This window comes from Oncorhynchus masou, chromosome 31 (assembly GCF_036934945.1).
Source record: "Oncorhynchus masou masou isolate Uvic2021 chromosome 31, UVic_Omas_1.1, whole genome shotgun sequence".
Taxonomy (NCBI): Eukaryota; Metazoa; Chordata; class Actinopteri; order Salmoniformes; family Salmonidae; genus Oncorhynchus; species Oncorhynchus masou.
The window spans coordinates 241967-267998 of record NC_088242.1 but is presented as its reverse complement, the minus strand read 5'-3'; the positions used below and the strand labels follow the sequence as shown (position 1 = coordinate 267998).

General features: G+C 49.3%; 1 pseudogene; it reads right to left on the bottom strand.

Annotated features, from left to right (window-relative positions):
• LOC135524866 (protein jagged-1b-like) overlaps window positions 1–26032 on the bottom strand; it is a 125554-nt pseudogene that overhangs the window by 37729 nt on the left and 61793 nt on the right.

The following is a 26032-nucleotide window of genomic DNA, read 5'->3' as shown; positions in this document are numbered from 1 at the left end:
GGAGGACCTTTGGGAGACGGGACTGGCGGAGGACCGAGGGAGAGACGGGGCTAGCGGAGGACCGAGGGAGAGACGGGGCTAGCGGAGGACCGAGGGAGAGTTGCCCTGTCTTAGGTCAGTGAGGATCACCACCTTATTTTAGGGGCTGGCGGAGGACCGAGGGAGAGTTGCCCTGTTTTAGGTCAGTGAGGATCACCACCTTATTTTAGGGGCGGAGGACCGAGGGAGAGACGGGGCTAGCGGAGGACCGAGGGAGAGACGGGGCTGGCGGAGGACCGAGGGAGAGAGGTCAGTGGGCTAGGGGCGGAGGACCGAGGGAGAGAGGAGGAGAGACGGGGCTGGCGGAGGACCGAGGAGAGACGGGGCTAGCGGAGGACCGAGGGAGAGTTGCCCTGTCTTAGGTCAGTGAGGATCACCACCTTATTTTAGGGGCTGGCGGAGGACCGAGGGAGAGACGGGGCTCGGGGAGGACCGAGGGAGAGACGGGGCTGGCGGAGGACCGAGGGAGAGACGGGGCTAGAAAACCAGGGGACCGAGGAGAGACGGGGCTAGCGGAGGACCGAGGGAGAGTTGCCCTGTTTTAGGTCAGTGAGGATCACCACCTTATTTTAGGGGCAGAGGACCGAGGGAGAGATGGGGCTGGCGGAGGACCGAGGGAGAGATGGGGCTAGCGGAGGACCGAGGGAGAGTTGCCCTGTCTTAGGTCAGTGAGGATCACCACCTTATTTTAGGGGCGGAGGACCGAGGGAGAGACGGGGCTGGCGGAGGACCGAGGGAGAGACGGGGCTCGCGGAGGACCGAGGGAGAGACGGGGCTAGCGGAGGACCGAGGGAGAGACGGGGCTGGCGGAGGACCGAGGAGAGACGGGGCTAGTGGAGGACTGAGGAGAGTTGCCCTGTCTTAGGTCAGTGAGGATCACCACCTTATTTTAGGGGCGGAGGACCGAGGGAGAGACGGGGCTAGCGGAGGACCGAGGAGAGACGGGGCTGGCGGAGGACCGAGGGAGAGACGGGGCTAGTGGAGGACTGAGGGAGAGTTGCCCTGTCTTAGGTCAGTGAGGATCACCACCTTATTTTAGGGGCTGGCGGAGGACCGAGGGAGAGTTGCCCTGTTTTAGGTCAGTGAGGATCACCACCTTATTTTAGGGGCGGAGGACCGAGGGAGAGACGGGGCTAGCAGAGGACCGAGGGAGAGACGGGGCTGGCGGAGGACCGAGGGAGAGACGGGGCTAGCGGAGGACCGAGGGAGAGACGGGGCTGGCGGAGGACCGAGGGAGAGACGGGGCTAGTGGAGGACCGGGGAGAGTTGCCCTGTCTTAGGTCAGTGAGGATCACCACCTTATTTTAGGGGCTGGCGGAGGACCGAGGGAGAGACGGGGCTCGGGGAGGACCGAGGGAGAGACGGGGCTGGCGGAGGACCGAGGGAGAGACGGGGCTAGCAGGGGACCGAGGGAGAGACGGGGCTAGCGGAGGACCGAGGGAGAGTTGCCTTGTTTTAGGTCAGCGGAGGATCACCACCTTATTTTAGGGGCGGAGGACCGAGGGAGAGACGGGGCTGGCGGAGGACCGAGGGGAGACGGGGTTGAGGTCAGTGAGTATCACCACCTTATTTTAGGGGCGGAGGACCGAGGGAGAGACGGGGCTAGCGGAGGACCGAGGAGAGACGGGGCTAGCGGAGGACCGAGGGAGGTTGCCCTGTCTTAGGTCAGGAGGATCACCACCTTATTTTAGGGGCTGGCGGAGGACCGAGGGAGAGACGGGGCTCGGGGAGGACCGAGGGAGAGACGGGGCTGGCAGGGGACCGAGGGAGAGACGGGGCTAGCGGAGGACCGAGGGATAGACGGGGCTAGCGGAGGACCGAGGGAGGGACGGGGCTAGCGGAGGACCGAGGGAGAGACGGTGCTGGCGGAGGACCGAGGGAGAGAAGGGGCTAGCGGAGGACCGAGGGAGAGTTGCCCTGTTTTAGGTCAGTTAGGATCATCCACCTTATTTTAAGAACGTGAAATGTCAGAAGAATAGTAGAGAGAATGATTTAGTTCAGCTTTTATTTCTTTCATCATATTCCCAGTGGGTCAGAAGTTTACATACACTCAATTAGTATTTGGTAGCATTGCCTTTAAATTGTTTAACTTGGGTCAAACGTTTCGGGTACCCTTCCACAAGTTCCCCACAATAAATTGGGTGAATTTTGTCCCATTCATCCTGACAGAGCTGGTGTAACTGAGTCAGGTTTGTAGGCCTTCTTGCTCACACTCACACATTTTCAGTTCTGACCACACATTTGCTATTGAGGATTGAGGTCAGGGCTTTGTGATCGCCACTCCAATACCTTGACTTTGTTGTCCTTAAGCCATCTTGCCACAACTTTGGAAATATGCTTGGGGTCATTGTCCATTTGGAAGACCCATTTGCGACCAAGCTTTAACTTCCTGACTGATGTCTTGAGATGTTGCTTCAATATATCCACATACAGTGCCTTGCGAAAGTACTTGGCCCCCTTGAACTTTGCGACCTTTTGCCACATTTCAGGCTTCAAACATAAAGATATAAAACTGTATTTTTTTGTGAAGAATCAACAACAAGTGGGACACAATCATGAAGTGGAACGACATTTATTGGATATTTCAAACTTTTTTAACAAATCAAAAACTGAAAAATTGGGAGTGCAAAATTATTCAGCCCCCTTAAGTTAATACTTTGTAGCACCACCTTTTGCTGCGATTACAGCTGTAAGTCAGATGTACAGATGAACGTGGTACCTTCTGGCGTTTGGAAATTGCTCCCAAGGATGAACCAGACTTGTGGAGGTCTACAGTTTTATTCTGAGGTCTTGGCTGATTTATTTTGATTTCCCCATGATGTCAAGCAAATAGGCACTGAGTTTGAAGGTAGGCCTTGAAATACATCCACAGGTACACTTCCAATTGACTCAAATTATGTCAATTAGCCTTTCAGAAGCTTCTAAAGCCATGACATCATTTTCTGGAATTTTCCAAGCTGTTTAAAGGCACAGTCAACTTAGTGTATGTAAACTTCTGACCCACTGGAATTGTGATACAGCAAATCATAAGTGAAATAATCTGTCAGTAAACAATTGTTGGATAAATTACTTGCATGCACAAAGTAGATGTCCTAACCGACTTGCCAAAACTATAGTTTGTTAACAAGGTAAAGGTCAGAGTTTATAGTTTGTTAACAGGGTAAAGGTCAGAGTTTATAGTTTGTTAACAGGGTAAAGGTCAGAGTTTATAGTTTGTTAACAGGGTAAAGGTCAGAGTTTATAGTTTGTTAACAAGGTAAAGGTCAGAGTTTATAGTTTGTTAACAGGGTAAAGGTCAGAGTTTATAGTTTGTTAACAGGGTAAAGGTCAGAGTTTGGATACGTACTCGAGTACGTACTCGAGTACAGACAACCTTCCCATTCAAGCAGTGGCAGGTGTTGCAGTCCTCATCCCACTTGGCTAAATCAGGGGTGACACGACTGTTCCCTGAGCACGGTCTCCCTGTCACTGGAACACACATACACAAGACTTACATGTCATCTCTACTGACTGTGTGTGTGTGTGTGTGTGTGTGTGTGTGTGTGTGTGTGTGTGTGTGTGTGTGAAAGAGTGTGTGTGTGTGTGTGTGTGTGTGTGTCACACCGACACACCAAGTGGAGTGAGAAAGAGAGAGACATGAGAGAGAGAGACTGAAAGAGAGAGACTGAAAGAGAGAGAGACTGAAAGAGAGAGACTGAAGAGACTGAAAGAGAGAGACTGAAGAGAGAGACTGAAGAGAGAGAGACTGAAAGAGAGAGACTGAAAGAGAGAGAGACTGAAAGAGAGAGACTGAAAAGAGAGAGACTGAAAGAGAGAGACTGAAAGAGAGAGAGACTGAAAAAGAGAGAGAGACTGAAGAGAGAGAGACTGAAAAGAGAGAGACTGAAAAGAGAGAGACTGAAAGAAGAGAGAGACTGAAAGACTGAAAGAGAGAGTGACTGAAAGAGAGTGACTGAAGAGAGAGTGACTGAAAGAGACTGAGAGAGAGACTGAAAGAGAGAGAGACTGAAAGAGAGAGACTGAAAGAGAGAGACTGAAGAGAGAGAGACTGAAGAGACTGAAAGAGAGAGAGACTGAAAGAGAGAGAGACTGAAAGAGAGAGACTGAAAGAGAGAGAGACTGAAAGAGAGAGAGACTGAAAGAGAGAGAGACTGAAAGAGAGAGAGACTGAAAGAGAGAGAGACTGAAAGAGAGAGACAGAGAGACTGAAAGAGAGAGAGACAGAGAGAGAGAGACTGAAAAGAGAGAGACTGAAAAGAGAGAGACTGAAAGAGAGAGACTGAAAGAGAGAGACTGAAAAGAGAGAGACTGAAAGAGAGAGAGACTGAAAGAGACTGAGAGACTGAAGAGAGAGAGACTGAAAGAGAGAGACTGAAAGAGAGAGACTGAAAGAGAGAGACTGAAAGAGAGAGACTGAAAAAGAGAGACTGAAAGAGAGAGAGACTGAAAGAGAGAGACTGAAGAGAGAGAGACTGAAAGAGAGAGACTGAAAGAGAGAGAGAGACTGAAAGAGAGAGAGAGAGAGACAGAGAGAGAGAGAGAGAGAGACTGAAAAAGAGACTAGGGATGGGCATATTTAATTGAATATCGGAAGTAGGGATGGGCATATTTAATTGAATATCGGAACGGGCGTTAGCAGAGACAAACACTTGTGAGACAATATCCATTATCCAATATCCATTTGAGAACTTTTGTTGGGTCAATTTTAACAATGAAAACGCTTGGTCTAAATTAAATTGTCCATGATGTTACATTGTTACAGACAAGGATAGAACTGCCAAAATAATGGAAACACTTCCAGAATCTATGCCAAGATGCATTGAAGCTGTTCTGGCTCATGGTGGCCCAACGCCATATTAAGACACCTTATGTTTCCGTTACTTTGGCAGTTACCTGTACCATGACATTTGAAACCCTTAATTTAATAAAACAACAAACTTCAGAATATAGCGTTTCTGTAGCCTATGGTGCGTTGACCTCCTGCTGTTAAAGAGGCCGTTGACCTCCTGCTGCTGTTGTTGACCTCCTGCTGTTAAAGAGCTGCTGTTGTTGACCTCCTGCTGTTAAAGAGATCATTGACCTCCTGCTGCTGTTGTTGAGCTCTGTTGTTGAACTGCTGCTAAAAGACCTCCTGCTGCTGTTGTTGAGGTTGTTGACCTCCTCCTGCATGTTGAATGGAAACACTGAATCTATGCCAAGATGCATTGAACTGTTCTGGCCTGCTAAGCTGTTGTTGAGCTATCCATGCATTTGAAACCCTTAATTTAATAAAACAACAAACTTCAGAATAAGCGTTTTGTAGCCTATGGTGCGTTGGTCGTTGACCTCCTGCTGACCTCCTGCTGAATTGACCACCTCCTGCTGCTGTTGTTGACCTCCTGCTGTTAAAGACCTCCTGCTGCTGTTGTTGAACTGGTGAACTGCCAAAGATTGACCTCCTGCTGCTGTTGTTGAGCTCCTGCTGCTAAAGAGGTCGTTGACCTCCTGCTGCTGTTGTTGACCTCCTGCTGCTGTTGTTGACCTCCTGCTGCTGTTGTTGACCTCCTGCTGCTGTTGTTGACCTCCTGCTGCTAAAGAGGCCGTTGACCTCCTGCTAATGTTGTTGACCTCCTGCTGCTGTTGTTGAGCTCCTGCTGCTGTAGTTGACCTCCTGCTGCTGTTGTTGAGCTCCTGCTGCTAAAGAGGTCGTTGACCTCCTGCTGCTGTTGTTGAACTCTGTTGTGCTGCTAAAGAGGTCGTTGACCTCCTCCTGCTGCTGTTGTTGAACTTGTGCTGCTGTTAAAAGATCGTTGACCTCCTGCTGCTGTGTTGACCTCCTGCTGCTGTTGTTGAGCTCCTGCTGCTAAAGAGGTCGTTGACCTCCTGCTGCTGTTGTTGAGCTCCTGCTGCTAAAGAGGTCGTTGACCTCCTGCTGCTGTTTGTTGAACTCCTGCTGCTTGAGCTCCTGCTGTGTTGTTGACCTCCTGCTGCTGTTGTTGAGCTCCTGCTGCTGTTGTTGAGCTCCTGCTGCTGTTGTTGAGCTCCTGCTGCTGTTGTTGAGCTCCTGCTGCTGTTGTTGAGCTCCTGCTGCTAAAGAGGTCGTTGACCTCCTGCTGCTGTTGTTGAACTGCTAAAGAGGTCGCTGACCTCCTGCTGCTGTTGTTGTGCTGCTAAAGAGGTCGTTGACCTCCTGCTGCTGTTGTTGAACTCGTGCTGCAAAAGAGGTCGTTGACCTCCTGCTGCTGTTGTTGAACTCGTGCTGCTAAAGAGGTCGCTGACCTCCTGCTGCTGTTGTTGGAATATTCTGCCCCTTTAGATTGTATCCTTATTCTGCCCCCCTCCCCGTCATGCCTAACCAATATGTTGTGTTGCTTTGTTCATGCAACTCCCTTGCACGCATCTATACGTACGTCATACACATTTTACCAGTTGAAAAATGTGTATTTTGATTGGTCTTCACAGTAGAAGGGCTTTACTTTAAAGGTTACGTACTACGGGAAAAAATATGTTTCACAGAGCTGGTAAATGGTAACAGTTAAGTAGGTAGCTGATACCATGATGAATATTAGTTAGTGGTTTACGTTTCACAGCGCAGCTGGATGGAATTAAACTAAATGGTAACAGTTAAGTAGGTAGCCAGAACACAACGACAGCATCGGATCAACGCAAGGAGGAGGGGGAGAAGCCTGCCACAGAGGCCAATGCCGCTGAGCAGACGCTATCATCGAGGCCTAGGACGCTGAGCAGACGCTATCATCGAGGCCTAGGACGCTGAGCAGACGCTATCATCGAGGCCTAGGACGCTGAGCAGACGCTATCATCGAGGCCAAGGCCACTGAGCAGACGCTATCATCGAGGCCAAGGCCACTGAGCAGACGCTATCATCGAGGCCAAGGCCACTGAGCAGACGCTATCATCGAGGCCAAGGCCACTGAGCAGACGCTATCATCGAGGCCTAGGACGCTGAGCAGACGCTATCATCGAGGCCTAGGCCACTGAGCAGGCCTCGAGGCCACTGAGCAGACGCTATCATCGAGGCCTAGGCCACTGAGCAGACGCTATCATCGAGGCCTAGGCCACTGAGCAGACGCTATCATCGAGGCCTAGGCCACTGAGCAGACGCTATCATCGAGGCCTAGGACGCTGAGCAGACGCTATCATCGAGGCCTAGGCCACTGCTATCATCGAGGCCAGGACGCTGAGCAGACGCTATCATCAAGGCCACTGAGCAGACGCTCGAGGAGCAGAGCAGCTATCATCGAGGCCTAGGCCACTGAGCAGACGCTATCATCGAGGCCTAGGACGCTGAGCAGACGCTATCATCGAGGCCAATGCCACTGAGCCCAGCAGCAAAGGCAACTGCGAAACCATCTTGCAGCCTGGTGACATTGGAGGAATCAGAGTGCCCACAATTGCGTGGAAAAACTGTGAGCTGACAGTGAGTTTGATGAGTTACGGGAGAAATACAAGCACACGGACACCCCCTCTCCAGGCAAACGGCAAAGAGTAGTGAGTAGTAATCTGAAAGAATATGTGGTGGAAACAATGGGCCAGCAAGAAGAGGATAATGAGAGGGAAGAGACAGCTTTTCAGCACTCTGGAAGCTGTACTGGGAGACATTTCAGCACGATTTAACCAACCAAACAGCTGGTATTACGGTAATTAGCATATATTCTGCACTGCATTGACGGGTATTGTTTTATTTTTTTATTTCACCTTTATTTAACCAGGTAGGCTAGTTGAGAACACCTTTATTTAACCAGGTAGGCTAGTTGAGAACACCTTTATTTAACCAGTTAGGCTAGTTGAGAACACCTTTATTTAACCAGGTAGGCTAGTTGAGAACACCTTTATTTAACCAGGTAGGCTAGTTGAGAACACCTTTATTTAACCAGGTAGGCTAGTTGAGAACAAGTTCTCATTTACAACTGCGACCTGGCCAAGATAAAGCATAGCAGTGTGAACAGACAACACAGAGTTACACATGGAGTAAACAATAATCAAGTCAATAACACAGTAGGGGAAAAAAAGGGTCTATATACATTGTGTGCAAAAGGCATGAGGAGGTAGGCAAATAATTACAATTTTGCAGATTAACACTGGAGTGATAAATGATCAGATGGTCATGTACAGGTAGAGATATTGGTGTGCAAAAGAGCAGAAAAGTAAATAAATAAAAACAGTATGGAGATGAGGTAGGTAAAATTGGGTGGGCTATTGACCGATAAGACTATGTACAGCTGCAGCGATCGGTTAGCTGCTCAGATAGCAGATGTTTGAAGTTGGTGAGGGAGATAAAAGTCTCCAACTTCAGCGATTTCTGCAATTCGTTCCAGTCACAGCCAGCAGAAAACTGGAACGAAAGGCGGCCAAATGAGGTGTTGGCTTTAGGGATGATCAGTGAGATACACCTGCTGGAGCGCGTGCTACGGGTGGGTGTTGCCATCGTGACCAGTGAACTGAGATAAGGCGGAGCTTTACCAAGCATGGACTTGTAGATGACCTGGAACCAGTGGGTCTGGCGACGAATATGTAGCAAGGGCCAGCCGACTAGAGCATACAAGTCGCAGTGGTGGGTGGTAATAAGGTGCTTTAGTGACAAAACGGATGGCACTTTGATAAACTGCATCCAGTTTACTGAGTAGAGTGTTGGAAGCTATTTTGTAGATGACGTCGCCGAAGTCGAGGATCGGTAGGATAGTCAGTTTTACTAGGGTAAGTTTGGCGGCATGAGTGAAGGAGGCTTTGTTGCGGAAAAGAAAGCCGATTCTGGATTTGATTTTTGATTGGAGATGTTTGATATGAGTCTGGAAGGAGAGTTTACAGTCTAGCCAGACACCTAGGTACTTGTAGATGTCCACATATTCAAGGTCGGAACCATCCAGGGTGGTGATACTAGTCAGGCGTGCAGGTGCAGGCAGCGAACGGTTGAAAAGCATACATTTGGTTTTACTAGCGTAGAGGTGGATCAGGGAATCGCCTGCAGCAAGAGCAACATCATTGATATATACAGAGAAAAGAGTCGGCCCGAGAATTGAACCTTGTGGCACCCCCATAGAGACTGCCAGAGGACCGGACAGCATGCCCTCCGATTTGACACACTGCACTCTGTCTGCAAAGTAGTTGGTGAACCAGGCAAGGCAGTCATCAGAAAAACCAAGGCTACTGAGTCTGCCGATAAGAATATGGTGATTGACAGAGTCGAAAGCCTTGGCAAGGTCGATGAAGATGGCTGCACAGTACTGTCTTTTATCGATGGCCGTTATGATATCGTTTAGTACCTTGAGCGTGGCTGAGGTGCACCCGTGACCGGCTCGGAAACCAGATTGCACAGCGGAGAAGGTACGGTGTGATTCGAGATGGTCAGTGACCTGTTTGTTGACTTGGCTTTTGAAGACCTTAGCTAGGCAGGGCAGGATGGATATAGGTCTGTAACAGTTTGGGTCCAGGGTGTCTCCCCCTTTGAAGAGGGGGATGACTGCGGCAGCTTTCCAATCCTTGGGGATCTCAGACGATATGAAAGAGAGGTTGAACAGGCTGGTAATAGGGGTTGCGAGAATTGAGGCGAATAGTTTCAGAAATAGAAATAGTTTCAGAAATAGAGGGTCCAGATTGTCAAACCCAGCTGATTTGTACGGGTCCAGGTTTTGCAGCTCTTTCAGAACATCTGCTATCTGGATTTGGGTAAAGGAGAACCTGGAGAGGCTTGGGCGAGTAGCTGCGGGGGGGGCGGAGCTGTTGGCCGAGGTTGGAGTAGCCAGGCGGAAGGCATGGCCAGCCGTTGAGAAATGCTTGTTGAAGTTTTCGATAATCATGGATTTATCGGTGGTGACCGTGTTACCTAGCCTCAGTGCAGTGGGCAGCTGGGAGGAGGTGCTCTTGTTCTCCATGGACTTCACAGTGTCCCAGAACTTTTTGGAGTTGGAGCTACAGGATGCAAATTTCTGCCTGAAGAAGCTGGCCTTAGCTTTCCTGACTGACTGAGTGTATTGGTTCCTGACTTCCCTGAACAGTTGCATATCACGGGGACTATTCGATGCTATTGCAGTCCGCCACAGGATGTTTTTGTGCTGGTCGAGGGCAGTCAGGTCTGGAGCGAACCAAGGGCTATATCTGTTCTTAGTTCTGCATTTTTTGAACGGAGCATGCTTATCTAACATGGTGAGGAAGTTACTTTTAAAGAATAACCAGGCGTCCTCAACTGACGGGATGAGGTCAATGTCCTTCCAGGATACCCGGGCCAGGTCGATTAGAAAGGCCTCCTCACAGAAGTGTTTTAGGGAGCGTTTGACAGTGATGAGGGGTGGTCGTTTGACTGCGGCTCCGTAGCGGATACAGGCAATGAGGCAGTGATCGCTGAGATCCTGGTTGAAGACGGCGGAGGTGTATTTGGAGGGCCAGTTGGTCAGGATGACGTCTATGAGGGTGCCCTTGTTTAGAGATTTAGGGTTGTATCTGGTGGGTTCCTTGATGATTTGTGTGAGATTGATGGCATCTAGCTTAGATTGTAGGACTGCCGGGGTGTTAAGCATATCCCAGTTTAGGTCACCTAACAGAACAAACTCTGAAGCTAGATGGGGGCGATCAATTCACAAATGGTGTCCAGGGCACAGCTGGGAGCTGAGCGAGGTCGGTAGCAGGCGACAACAGTGAGAGACTTATTTCTGGAGAGAGTAATTTTTAAGATTAGTAGTTCGAACTGTTTGGGTATGGACCTGGAAAGTATGACATTACTTTGCAGGCTCTCTGCAGTAGACTGCAACTCCTCCCCCTTTGGCAGTTCTATCTTGACGGAAAATGTTATAGTTGGGTATGGAAATCTCAGAATTTTTGGTGGCCTTCCTGAGCCAGGATTCAGACACGGCAAGGACATCAGGGTTAGCAGAGTGTGCTAAAGCAGTGAGTAAAACAAACTTAGGGAGGAGGCTTCTGATGTTGACATGCATGAAACCAAGGCTTTTTCAATCACAGAAGTCAACAAATGAGGGTGCCTGGGGACATGCAGGGCCTGGGTTTACCTCCACATCACCCGCGGAGCAGAGGAGGAGTAGTATGAGGGTGCGGCTAAAGGCTATCAAAACTGGTCGCCTTGAGCGGTGGGGACAAAGAATAAAAGGAGCAGATTTCTGGGCATGGTAGAATATATTCAGGGCATAATGCGCAGACAGGGGTATGGTGGGGTGCGGGTACAGCGGAGGTAAGCCCAGGCACTGGGTGATGATGAGAGAGGTTGCATCTCTGGACATGCTAGTTGTAATGAGTGAGGTCACCGCATGTGTGGGAGGTGGACAAAGGGGGTATCAGAGGTATGAAGAGTGGAACTAGGCGCTCCATTGTAAACTAAAACAATGATAACTAACCTGAACAACAGTATACAAGGCATATTGACATTTGAGAGAGACATACAGGGAGGCATACAGTAATCACAGGTGTTGAATTGGGAGAGCTAGCTAAAACAGTAGGTGAGACAACAACAGCTAATCAGCTAGCACAACAACAGCAGGTAAAATGGCGTTGACTAGGCAGGGAGGGTCGGATTAACTAAACACAGAGACTGAGTGCGGCTGGGGCCGACAGATAAAACATAAACAAGCAGAATGGAGTACCGTGATTAATGGACAGTCCAGCATGCATCAGCTATGTAGCCAAGAGATCAGTGTCCAGGGGGCAGCGGTGGATGGGGCAGGGAAGCTGGACTGACGAGTATTATCCAGGTAAATAAAAACTGGCTGGCTGTGCAGAAGGTAAAGCCGCTAGCAGTGGCTACCCATGGCTAAATAGCTTGTAGCTCGTTAGCTTCTGGAGGTTCTTGAATGTGTTCTAAAAATAAAAAATAACAGCAGATTCCGTATCACATTGGGTGAGGCAGGTTACCGGGAGTTATAATCAAATTAAAAATCGAAAAGAGATTGAAAGTAAATATGGGTCCAGTGAGTGGTTGGGCTGGCTGGGGACTCGGCGATTCAGACTGTTAGCTTGTTAGCACAGGCTTGCTAACAGTTAGTAGGCCCGGGCTAAACAAGCTAGCAGTTAGCAGACAGGGGCTGAGCAAGCTAGCAGTTAGCAGGCCGAATTAGCAAGCAAGCAGATAGCAAGGGGTTGAGTCTGTTTATGCCTCTTCATGCGTTGACATCGATAGACCGGTCGTGGGTCCTGATATTGTAGCCCAGGAGTATGCTTTGGTGGTAGCACAGGAGCTCTGGCCGGGCTAGCTTCAAGCTCAGTGGATGGAAACGCTAGCCAGGAGTAGTCATCCGGGGTTGCGGTTAGCTAGTTAGCTAGTTGTGAAGATCCAGATGAGAATATTCCGTTTGCGGTGGGAATCCAGGGATAAAAATAAAAATACAAATAATAGGTCCGTTATGCTCTGGTTAGAGACGCGTTGTTCGAACTGGCGAGAGCTTTCCGAGCTAAAGGTTAGCTGAAGACCGCTAGCAATGGTTTGCTGACTGATAGCTGGTAGTTAGCTGGCTAGCTTCAGTTGAGGGGTTCCGGATCCGAAGTAAATATAAATACTTTAGGAAAAAAAGCAGATCCACGCTACATTGGGTGAGGCGGGTTGCAGGAGAGCATTTAGATGTTGAGGTTTAGCAAAATGTTTTAAAGGATATGCGAAGAAGAATATGTTTTTAAAAAAAAGGATTAAAAAAAAGATATATACAAGGGACACGACACGACAAGACGTCCGACTGCTACGCCATCGGACGTTGTGCATGTAGCTGTGTAGTGTTGTCATTTCTCGAGATGGTTATGAATTGTCCATGTTTGTAAAGCGGTGCAGCAGCCTGATATCTTGAGACAGCCGGGCTAAAATAGTTGTGCCCCCTTAATCATTTCTGACGCCCCCTTAATCATTTCTGACGCCCCCTTAATCATTTCTGACGCCCCCTTAATCATTTCTGACGCCCCCTTAATCATTTCTGACGCCCCTTAATCATTTCTGACGCCCCTTTAATCATTTCCGACTCCCCCTTAATCATTTCTGACTCCCCCTAAATAATTTCTGACTCCCCCTTAATCATTTCTGACGCCCCCTTAATCATTTCTGACACCCCTTAATCATTTCTGACGCCCCCGTAATCATTTCTGATGCCCCCTTAATAATGTCTTACGCCCCCTTAATCATTTCTGACGCCCCCTTAATCATTTCTGACGCCCCCTAAATAATTTCTGACTCCCCTTAATCATTTCTGACGCCCCCTTAATCATTTCTGACGCCCCCGTAATAATTTCTGATGCCCCCTTAATAATGTCTTACGCCCCCTTAATCATTTCTGACGCCCCCTTAATCATTTCTGACGCCCCCTAAATAATTTCTGACTCCCCCTTAATCATTTCTGACGCCCCCTAAATAATTTCTGACTCCCCCTTAATCATTTCTGACGCCCCCTTAATCATTTCTGACACCCCTTAATAATTTATGATGCCCCTTTAATCATTTCTGACGCCCCCTTAATCATTTCTGATGCCCCCTTGCCGAGTTACTGGCTATGGGTTGTGTACCTCCTGCCACCTGGCTATGGGTTGTGTACCTCCTGGCTATGGGTTGTGTACCTCCTGGCTATGGGTTGTGTACCTCCTGGCTATGGGTTGTGTACCTCCTGGCTATGGGTTGTGTACCTCCTGCCTCCTGGCTATGGGTTGTGTACCTCCTGGCTATGAGTTGTGTTACTCCTGTCACCAGGCCTGGCTATGGGTTGTGTACCTCCTGGCTTTGGGTTGTGTACCTCCTGCCTCCAGGCCTGGCTATGGGTTGTGTTACTCCTGTCACCAGGTCTGGCTATGGGTTGTGTACCTCCTTCTTCCAGGCCTGGCTATGGGTTGTGTACCTCCTTCTTCCAGGCCTGGCTATGGGTTGTGTACCTCCTTCTTCCAGGCCTGGCTATGGGTTGTGTACCTCCTTCCAGGCCTGGCTATGGGTTGTGTACCTCCTTCTTCCAGGCCTGGCTCCTGCCTCCAGGCCTTCCAGGCCTGGCTATGGGTTGTGTTACTCCTTCTTCCAGGCCTGGCTATGGGTTGTGTTACTCCTGCCTCCAGGCCTGGCTATGGGTTGTGTACCTCCTTCCTCCAGGCCTGGCTATGGGTTGGGTTACTCCTGCCACCTGGCTATGGGTTGTGTTACTCCTTCTTCCAGGCCTGGCTATGGGTTGGGTTACTCCTGTCACCAGGCCTGGCTTTGGGTTGGGTTACTCCTGCCACCTGGCTATGGGTTGTGTACCTCCTGCCTCCAGGCCTGGCTATGGGTTGTGTACCTCCTGCCTCCAGGCCTGGCTATGGGTTGTGTTACTCCTGCCACCTGGCTATGGGTTGTGTTACTCCTTCTTCCAGGCCTGGCTATGGGTTGTGTTACTCCTGCCTCCAGGCCTGGCTGTGGGTTGTGTTACTCCTGCCACCTGGCTATGGGTTGGGTTACTCCTGTCACCAGGCCTGGCTATGGGTTGGGTTACTCCTGTCACCAGGCCTGGCTATGGGTTGGGTTACTCCTGTCACCAGGCCTGGCTATGGGTTGTGTTTTACATGAAAAGGCATTTTACTATCATAGTGCATTTATCCCCCCGCGGAGCCCTGACAACACTATAGCCATTATAAAACAGGCACCAATGGAGAACAAGACCAGACACAGATCAATGCAGAACCCACAGTTTGGAAACAGAATCAGTTCTACAGAATAATGATGGCAAACATCAGACTTCTCTTTCAACGTCTACTGTTAGCCTAGCCTACGGTTAGCCAAAAGGTACCAGAATAGCACCCTGAAAACAACGGTTCATCGTCTGCTGTTAGCCTAGCCTACGGTTAGCCAAAAGGTACCAGAATAGCACCCTTAAAACAACGGTACATCGTCTGCAGTTAGCCTAGCCTACGGTTAGCCAAAAGGTACCGGAATAGCACCCTGAAAACAACGGTTCATCGTCTGCTGTTAGCCTAGCGTAAGGTTAGCCAAAAGGTACCGGAATAGCACCCTGAAAACAACGGTTCATCGTCTGCAGTTAGCCTAGCCTACGGTTAGCCAAAAGGTACCAGAATAGCACCCTGAAAACAATGGTACACCGTCTGCTGTTAGCCTAGCCTACGGTTAGCCAAAAGGTACCGGAATATCAGTCTGCTGTTGTGGCATTTTGGATCATTCTGATTGTTCAAGAGAGTAGAGCAAAAGTGATTTTCTTTGTTGTTGTAAAGAAATAAAAAAATATTATAACAGTAAAATAATTTCAAATGACAGAGAGATCGTGTTTTCAGAGATCCTATGACAGAGAGATCGTGTTTTCAGAGATCCTATGACATAGACTCCAACTCCAGCCACTTTAATAATGGGAATTGAATTGTAAATTGTAAAATATATCACTAGCCACTTTAACTATGCCACTTTGTTTACATACTCATCTCACATGTATATACTGTACTCGATACCATCTACTGTATCTTGCCTATGCTGCTCTGTACCATCACTCATTCATATATCTTTTTGTACATATTCTTTATCCCCTTACACTTGTGTATAAGACAGTAGTTTTGGAATTGTTAGTTAGATTACTTGTTGGTTATTACTCCATTGTCAGAACTAGAAGCACAAGCATTTCGCTACACTCGCATTAACATCTGCTAACCATGTGTATGTGACAAATAACATTTGATTTGATTTGATGAGCCTGTGTTTTCAGAGATCCTATGACAGAGCCTGTGTTTTCAGAGATCCTATGACAGAGAGATCGTGAGCCTGTGTTTTCAGAGATCCTATGACAGAGAGATCGTGAGCCTGTGTTTTCAGAGATCCTATGACAGAGAGATCGTGAGCTCGTGTTTTCAGAGATCCTATGACAGAGAGATCGTGAGCCTGTGTTTTCAGAGATCCTATGACAGAGAGAGAGCTCGTGTTTTCAGAGATCCTATGACAGAGAGATCGTGAGCTCGTGTTTTCAGAGATCCTATGACAGAGAGATCGTGAGCTCGTGTTTTCAGAGATCCTATGACAGAGAGAGATCAGGAGCCTGTGTTTTCAGAGATCCTATGACAGAGAGATCGTGAGCTCGTGTTTTCAGAGATCCTATGACAGAGAGATCAGGAGCTCGTGTTTTCAGAGATCCTATGACAGAGAGAGATCAGGAGCTCGTGTTTTCAGAGATCCTATGACAGAGAGATCGTGAGCTCGTGTTTTCAGAGATCCTATGACAGAGAGATCAGGAGCTTACCAGAGATCCTACCGTCCTGACAACGTGGTCCTGATCGGTCTTGGGGACACAGGCAGTGGAAGCCATTGATTTCATCAACACAGGTAGCACCAAACACACACGGGGAGGACTGGCATTCGTTGATATCTGACACACACACACACACACACACACACATTATAGCAGTCAGGAACGATCCAATTACGTTTGACATTAAGCCTTTAACGACACTTTTGAATTTAGATTTTTTGGACTGATCATCAAATTCTCACAGTCTCTGCAACACACACACGTTTTTTAACCTTTATTTAACTAGGCAAGTCAGTTTAGAACAAATTCTTAACGACGGCCTACCCAGGCTAAACCTGGAAGACGCTGGGCCAATTGTGCGTCGCCCTATGAGATTCCCATTCACGGCCGGATGTGATACAGGTTGGATTCAAACCAGGGACTGTAGTGACGCCTAAGGCCGGTGCTGCAGAACCTCAGAGCGCCCCAGAGCCTCCGAGCACCCCAGAGTCTCAGAGCACCCCAGAGCCTCAGAGCACCCCAGAGCCTCAGAGCGCCTCAGAGCGCCCCAGAGCTCAGAGCGCCCCAGAGCCTCAGAGCGCCCCAGAGCCTCAGAGCGCCCCAGAGCCTCAGAGCACCCCAGAGCCTCAGAGCGCCTCAGAGCACCCCAGAGCCTCAAAGCGCCTCAGAGCACCCCAGAGCTCAGAGCACCCCAGAGTCTCAGAGCACCCCAGAGCCTCAGAGCACCCCAGAGTCTCAGAGCGCCTCAGAGCGCCCCAGAGCTCAGAGCACCCCAGAGCTCAGAGCGCCCCAGAGCCTCAGAGCGCCCCAGAGCCTCAGAGCGCCCCAGAGCCTCAGAGCGCCCCAGAGCCTCAGAGCACCCCAGAGCCTCAGAGCGCCCCAGAGTCTCAGAGCGCCATAGTTTAATCACCGGCAGAGGAGAAACCTGGCCGTGTAATCACCGGCAGAGAGAAACCTGGCCGTTTAATCACCGGCAGAGAGAAACCCGGCAGAGGGAGATCTGGCCGTGTAATCACCGGCAGAGAGAAACCTGGCCGTTTAATCACCGGCAGAGAGAAACCTGGCCGTGTAATCACCGGCAGAGAGAAACCTGGCCGTTTAATCACCGGCAGAGAGAAACCTGGCCGTGTAATCACCGGCAGAGAGAAACCTGGCCGTTTAATCACCGGCAGAGAGAAACCTGGCCGTGTAATCACCGGCAGAGGGAGATCTGGCCGTGTAATCACCGGCAGAGAGAAACCTGGCCGTTTAATCACCGGCAGAGGGAGACCTGGCCGTTTAATCACCGGCAGAGAGAAACCTGGCAGAGGGAGATCTGGCCGTGTAATCACCGGCAGAGGGAGACCTGGCCGTTTAATCACCGGCAGAGGGAGACCTGGCCGTGTAATCACCGGCAGAGGGAGACCTGGGCAGCAGGAGATCTGGCCGAGGGTAATCCCCGGCAGAGGGAGACCTGGCCGTGTAATCACCGGCAGAGGGAGACCTGGCCGTGTAATCACCGGCAGAGGGAGACCTGGCCGTGTAATCACCGGCAGAGGGAGACCTGGCCGTGTAATCACCGGCAGAGAGAGACCGGCAGAGGGAGATCTGGCCGTGTAATCACCGGCAGAGAGAGAACTGGCCGTGTAATCACCGGCAGAGAGAGAACTGGCCGTGTAATCACCGGCAGAGAGAGAACTGGCAGAGGGAGATCTGGCCGTGTAATCACCGGCAGAGGGAGACCTGGCCGTGTAATCACCGGCAGAGGGAAACCTGGCCGTGTAATCACCGGCAGAGAGAGACCGGCAGAGGGAGATCTGGCCGTGTAATCACCGGCAGAGAGAGAACTGGCCGTGTAATCACCGGCAGAGAGAGATCTGGCCGTGTAATCACCGGCAGAGAGAGAACTGGCAGAGGGAGATCTGGCCGTGTAATCACCGGCAGAGGGAGACCTGGTCGTGTAATCACCGGCAGAGGGAGACCTGGCAGAGAGAGACCTGGTCGTGTAATCACCGGCAGAGAGAGACCCGGCAGAGGGAGATCTGGCCGTGTAATCACCGGCAGAGAGAGACCTGGCCGTGTAATCACCGGCAGAGAGAGAGACCTGGCAGAGGGAGATCTGGCCGTGTAATCACCGGCAGAGGGAGACCTGGCAGAGAGAGACCTGGTCGTGTAATCACCGGCAGAGAGAGACCTGGTCGTGTAATCACCGGCAGAGGGAGACCTGGCAGAGAGAGACCTGGCCGTGTAATCACCGGCAGAGAGAGACCTGGTCGTGTAATCACCGGCAGAGGGAGACCTGGCAGAGAGAGACCTGGTCATGTAATCACCGGCAGAGGGAGATCTGGCCGTGTAATCACCGGCAGAGGGAGACCTGGCAGAGAGAGACCTGGTCGTGTAATCACCGGCAGAGGGAGACCTGGCAGAGAGAGACCTGGTCGTGTAATCACCGGCAGAGGGAGATCTGGCCGTGTAATCACCGGCAGAGAGAGACCTGGCAGAGGGAGATCTGGCCGTGTAATCACCGGCAGAGAGAGACCCGGCAGAGGGAGATCTGGCCGTGTAATCACCGTCAGTGTGGCTGTGGCTGTGTGTGACCCAGTGCCAAAAAGAGTGACTGTCCCTTCTCCTCGGCCCCAGCCCAGACCCAGTCACTAACTTACGGCACATCCAGAGTGGGTGGGTGAGGAGGGAGAGTCCATGTTAATACGTACTGATCCTGCAGTCTGGCCCAGCGAACCCTGGAGTGCACTCACATCGATACCAGTTATCACCATCCACACAGGTCCCACTGTTATAACTGGAGAGGAGGAGAGGAAGAGGAGAGAGGAGAGGGGAGGAGAGGAGGGTGGAGAGGAGAGGGGAGGAGAGGAGAGAGGGAGGAGGGAGGAGAGGAGGGGTGAGAGGGGGGAGGAGGGGTGAGAGGGGGAGGAGGGTGGAGAGGGGAGGAGGGAGGGAGGGGGGAGAGGGGAGGAGAGGAGAGGGGAGGAGGGAGGAGTGGAGGAGGGAGGAGGGGAGGAGGGGTGAGAGGAGGGAGGAGAGGAGGGGGGAAAAAGAGTGGAGGAGGGGGGAGGAGAGGGAGGAGGGGAGGAGAGGAGAGGAGGGAGGAGAGGGAGAGGAGGGAGGAGGAGGAGAGAGGAGGAGAGGGGAGGAGGGGTGAGAAAAGAGAAGTGAGATAGGAGGTGTGAGAGGAGGGAGAGAGACAGAGAGAGAGAGGGTTCAGTCTCAGAACAACATTAAAACATCTTGGTCAAACTGAAGTCTCTCAGACTAGGTCCCAAATGACACCCTTATCATCTACATAGAACCCTATGGGACCTGGTCTAAAGTAGTGTACTATGCAGGGAATATGACCAGGTGCAATTTGGGACTTAGATCAAACTAGGAAGGGCAGCTGCTCTTCCTCCCGGGGGGGATATCTATATCCAACATGACTAGAACCTTGGCGTGATATTAACATAACTAGTACAACCATAACCAGTAATACCATAACCAGTACTACCATAACTAGTACTACCATAACCAGTACTACCATAACTAGTACTACCATACCCCGCTCCTCCGCTCTCTCCACTCCAGTACTACCACAAACCATGGTGTACTACCATAACCAGTACTACCATAACCAGTACTACCATAACTGAGGAAGTACTAGCCCATAACTAGTACTGCCAATGGTGGAACAAACCAGTACTACCATAACTCCGGAGTACTACCATAACTAGTACTACCATAACTAATGATTTAGATGCACTACCATAAGAAGTACTACCATAACCAGTACTACCATAACTAAAGTACTATAACTAGTACTACCATATCATCTACATAGAACCCTATGGGACTAAAGTAGTGTACTATGCAGGGAATAGGGTGCCATAAGGGCAGTACTACCATAACTAGTACAACCATAACTAGTACTACCATAACTAGTACTACCATAACTAGTACTACCATAACAAGTACTACCAATAACTAGTACTACCATAACTAGTACTACCATAACTAGTACTACAATAACTAGTACTACCATAACCAGTACTACCATAACCAGTACTACCATAACTAGTACTACCATAACCAGTACTACCATAACTAGTACTATAATAACTAGTACAACCATAAGCAGTACTACCATAACTAGTACTACCATAACTAGCACTACCATAACCAGAACTACAATAACGAGTACTACTATGACCAGTACTACCATAACTACTAGTACTGCCATAGCCAGTACTGTCATACCCAGTACTACCATAACTTGTACTACAATAACTAGTACTACCATAACCAGTACTACCACAACTAGTACTACCATAACTAGTACTACCATAACCAGTACTACCATAACCAGTACTACAATAACGAGTACTACCATAACCACTACTACCATAACTAGTACTATAATAACTAGTACAACCATAAGCAGTACTACCATAACTAGTACTACCATAACTAGTACTACCATAACTAGCACTACTATAACCAGTACTACCATAACCAGAACTACAATAACGAGTACTACTATGACCAGTACTACCATAACTACTAGTACTGCCATAGCCAGTACTGGCATACCCAGTACTACCATAACTTGTACTACAATAACTAGTACTACCATAACCTGTAATACCATAACCAGTACTACCATAACCAGTACTACCATAACCAGTAATACCATAACCAGTAATACCATAACCAGTACTACCATAACAAGTACTACAATAACTAGTACTACCATAACCAGTACTACCATAACTAGTACTACCATAACCAGTACTACCATAACCAGTACTACCATAACTAGTACTAACATAACCAGTACTACAATAACGCTCGCTCCAACTCGCTTCCGGGTTGGAGCGAGCGGTCGCATCTACACCACGGTCCGCAGGAGATACTGCTAGCTAGCTAGCCAACAGCTAGCCAATGTCTACCGAATAGAACTTCAACAACCCGGTCAACATTCCGCTTCGCTCCACAGGTAGTATCACATTTTCATTTCACTTCATTACAGTACAACGGTTTGATTTGTTTGATCGTAGCTAGCTAGCTACATAGCCGTCTTTGTTTCAAAGACAATTGTGTAGTCTAGAGCGATTTTCTAGGTTAGCTAGCCAGCTATTGTCGTTCTTTTAACGTAACGTAACATAATCAACACTGCTAGCTAGCCAGCTAGCCCCCGAATAGCAGCACTGTAGAAACTATTACACTCAACGGAACGACTTGATTAGTGTAGTGTCAACAACGCAGCCACTGCCAGCTAGCCTACAAAGTCAACAACGCAGCCACTGCCAGCTAGCCTACTCCAGCAGTACTGTATCATTTCAATCATTTTAGTCAATAAGATTCTTGCTACGTAAGCTTAACTTTCTGAACATTCGAGACGTGTAGTCCACTTGTCATTCCAACCTCCTTTGCATTAGCGTAGCCTCTTCTGTAGCCTGTCAACTATGTGTCTATCTATCCCTGTTCTCTCCTCTCTGCACAGACCATACAAACGCTCCACACCGCGTGGCCGCGGCCACCCTAATCTGGTGGTCCCAGCGCGCACGACCCACGTGGAGTTCCAGGTCTCCTGTAGCCTCTGGAACTGCCGATCTGCGGCCAACAAGGCAGAGTTCATCTCAGCCTATGCCTCCCTCCAGTCCCTCGACTTCTTGGCACTGACGGAAACATGGATCACCACAGATAACACTGCTACTCCTACTGCTCTCTCTTCGTCCGCCCACGTGTTCTCGCACACCCCGAGAGCTTCTGGTCAGCGGGCTGGTGGCACCGGGATCCTCATCTCTCCCAAGTGGTCATTCTCTCTTTCTCCCCTTACCCATCTGTCTATCGCCTCCTTTGAATTCCATGCTGTCACAGTTACCAGCCCTTTCAAGCTTAACATCCTTATCATTTATCGCCCTCCAGGTTCCCTCGGAGAGTTCATCAATGAGCTTGATGCCTTGATAAGCTCCTTTCCTGAGGACGGCTCACCTCTCACAGTCCTGGGCGACTTTAACCTCCCCACGTCTACCTTTGACTCATTCCTCTCTGCCTCCTTCTTTCCACTCCTCTCCTCTTTTGACCTCACCCTCTCACCTTCCCCCCTACTCACAAGGCAGGCAATACGCTCGACCTCATCTTTACTAGATGCTGTTCTTCCACTAACCTCATTGCAACTCCCCTCCAAGTCTCCGACCACTACCTTGTATCCTTTTCCCTCTCGCTCTCATCCAACACTTCCCACACTGCCCCTACTCGGATGGTATCGCGCCGTCCCAACCTTCGCTCTCTCTCCCCCGCTACTCTCTCCTCTTCCATCCTATCATCTCTTCCCTCTGCTCAAACCTTCTCCAACCTATCTCCTGATTCTGCCTCCTCAACCCTCCTCTCTTCCCTTTCTGCATCCTTTGACTCTCTATGTCCCCTATCCTCCAGGCCGGCTCGGTCCTCCCCTCCCGCTCCGTGGCTCGACGACTCATTGCGAGCTCACAGAACAGGGCTCCGGGCAGCCGAGCGGAAATGGAGGAAAACTCGCCTCCCTGCGGACCTGGCATCCTTTCACTCCCTCCTCTCTACATTTTCCTCCTCTGTCTCTGCTGCTAAAGCCACTTTCTACCACTCTAAATTCCAAGCATCCCCCTCCACCCCTCCTCCCTCTCTGCCGATGACTTCGTCAACCATTTTGAAAAGAAGGTCGACGACATCCGATCCTCGTTTGCTAAGTCAAACGACACCGCTGGTTCTGCTCACACTGCCCTACCCTGTGCTCTGACCTCTTTCTCCCCTCTCTCTCCAGATGAAATCTCACTTCTTGTGACGGCCGGCCGCCCAACAACCTGCCCGCTTGACCCTATCCCCTCCTCTCTTCTCCAGACCATTTCCGGAGACCTTCTCCCTTACCTCACCTCGCTCATCAACTCATCCCTGACCGCTGGCTACGTCCCTTCCGTCTTCAAGAGAGCGAGAGTTGCACCCCTTCTGAAAAACCTACACTCGATCCCTCCGATGTCAACAACTACAGACCAGTATCCCTTCTTTCTTTTCTCTCCAAAACTCTTGAACGTGCCGTCCTTGGCCAGCTCTCCCGCTATCTCTCTCAGAATGACCTTCTTGATCCAAATCAGTCTGGTTTCAAGACTAGTCATTCAACTGAGACTGCTCTTCTCTGTATCACGGAGGCGCTCCGCACTGCAAAAGCTAACTCTCTCTCCTCTGCTCTCATCCTTCTAGACCTATCGGCTGCCTTCGATACTGTGAACCATCAGATCCTCCTCTCCACCTTCTCCGAGTTGGGCATCTCCGGCGCGGCCCACGCTTGGATTGCGTCCTACCTGACAGGTCGCTCCTACCAGGTGGCGTGGCGAGAATCTGTCTCCTCGCCACGCGCTCTCACCACTGGGGTCCCCCCAGGGCTCTGTTCTAGGCCCTCTCCTATTCTCGCTATACACCAAGTCACTTGGCTCTGTCATAACCTCACATGGTCTCTCCTATCATTGCTATGCAGACGACACACAATTAATCTTCTCCTTTCCCCCTTCTGATGACCAGGTGGCGATCGCATCTCTGCATGTCTGGCAGACATATCAGTGTGGATGACGGATCACCACCTCAAGCTGAACCTCGGCAAGACGGAGCTGCTCTTCCTCCCGGGGAAGGACTGCCCGTTCCATGATCTCGCCATCACGGTTGACAACTCCATTGTGTCCTCCTCCCAGAGCGCTAAGAACCTTGGCGTGATCCTGGACAACACCCTGTCGTTCTCAACTAACATCAAGGCGGTGGCCCGTTCCTGTAGGTTCATGCTCTACAACATCCGCAGAGTACGACCCTGCCTCACACAGGAAGCGGCGCAGGTCCTAATCCAGGCACTTGTCATCTCCCGTCTGGATTACTGCAACTCGCTGTTGGCTGGGCTCCCTGCCTGTGCCATTAAACCCCTACAACTCATCCAGAACGCCGCAGCCCGTCTGGTGTTCAACCTTCCCAAGTTCTCTCATGTCACCCCGCTCCTCCGCTCTCTCCACTGGCTTCCAGTTGAAGCTCGCATCCGCTACAAGACCATGGTGCCTGCCTACGGAGCTGTGAGGGGAACGGCACCGCAGTACCTCCAGGCTCTGATCAGGCCCTACACCCAAACAAGGGCACTGCGTTCATCCACCTCTGGCCTGCTCGCCTCCCTACCACTGAGGAAGTACAGTTCCCGCTCAGCCCAGTCAAAACTGTTCGCTGCTCTGGCCCCCCAATGGTGGAACAAACTCCCTCACGACACCAGGACAGCGGAGTCAATCACCACCTTCCGGAGACACCTGAAACCCCACCTCTTTAAGGAATACCTAGGATAGGATAAAGTAATCCTTCTCACCCCCCCCCTTAAATGATTTAGATGCACTATTGTAAAGTGTCTGTTCCACTGGATGTCATAAGGTGAATTCCCCAATTTGTAAGTCGCTCTGGATAAGAGCGTCTGCCAAATGACGTAAATGTAAATGTAAACGAGTACTACCATAACCACTACTACCATAACTAGTACTATAATAACTAGTACAACCATAAGCAGTACTACAATAACTAGTACTACCATAACCAGTACTACCATAACCAGTACTACCATAACTAGTACTACAATAACGAGTACTACCATAACCAATACTACCATAACTAGTACTATAATAACTAGTACAACCATAAGCAGTACTACAATAACTAGTACTACCATAACCAGTACTACCATAACCAGAACTACAATAACGAGTACTACTATAACCAGTACTACCATAACTACTAGTACTGCCATACCCAGTACTACCATAACTAGTACTACAATAACTAGTACTACAATAACTAGTACTACCATAACCTGTAATACCATAACCAGTACTACCATAACCAGTAATACCATAACCAGTACCACCATAACAGTAATACCGTACTACCATAACCAATACTACAATAACTAGTACTACCATAACCAGTACTACAATAACTAGTAGTAGCATAACAAGTACTACCATAACTAGTACAACCATAACCAGTAATACCATAACCAGAACAATCATAACCAGTACTACCATAACTAGTACTACAATAACTAGTAGTAGCATAACAAGTACTACCATAACTAGTACTACCATAACCTGTAATACCATAACCAGTACTACCATAACCAGTAATACCATAACTCGTACTACCATAACCAGTAATACCATAACTCGTACTACCATAACCAGTAATACCATAACCAGTACAATCATAACCAGTACTACGATAACTAGTACTATCATAACAAGTACTACCATAACTAGTACTACCATAACCAGTAATACCATAACCAGTACAATCATAACCAGTACTACCATAACTAGTACTACCATAACCAGTAATACCATAACTCGTACTACCATAACCAATACCACCATAACTAGTACTACCATAACCAGTACTACAATAACTAGTACTACCATAACAAGTACTACCATAACCAGTACTACCATAACCAGTAATACCATAACCAGTAATACCATAACTCGTACTACCATAACTAGTACTACAATAACTAGTATTACCATAACCAGTAATACCATAACTCGTACTACCATAACCAATACTACCATAACTAGTATTACCATAACCAGTAATACCATAACCAATACTACCATAACTAATACTACCATAACTAGTACTACAATAACTAGTACTACAATAACAAGTACTACCATAACCAGTACTACCATAACAAGTATTACAATAACTAGAACTACCATAACCAGTACTACCACAACCAGTACTACAATAACTAGTACTACCATAACTAGTACTGCCATAACCAGTACTACAATAACGAG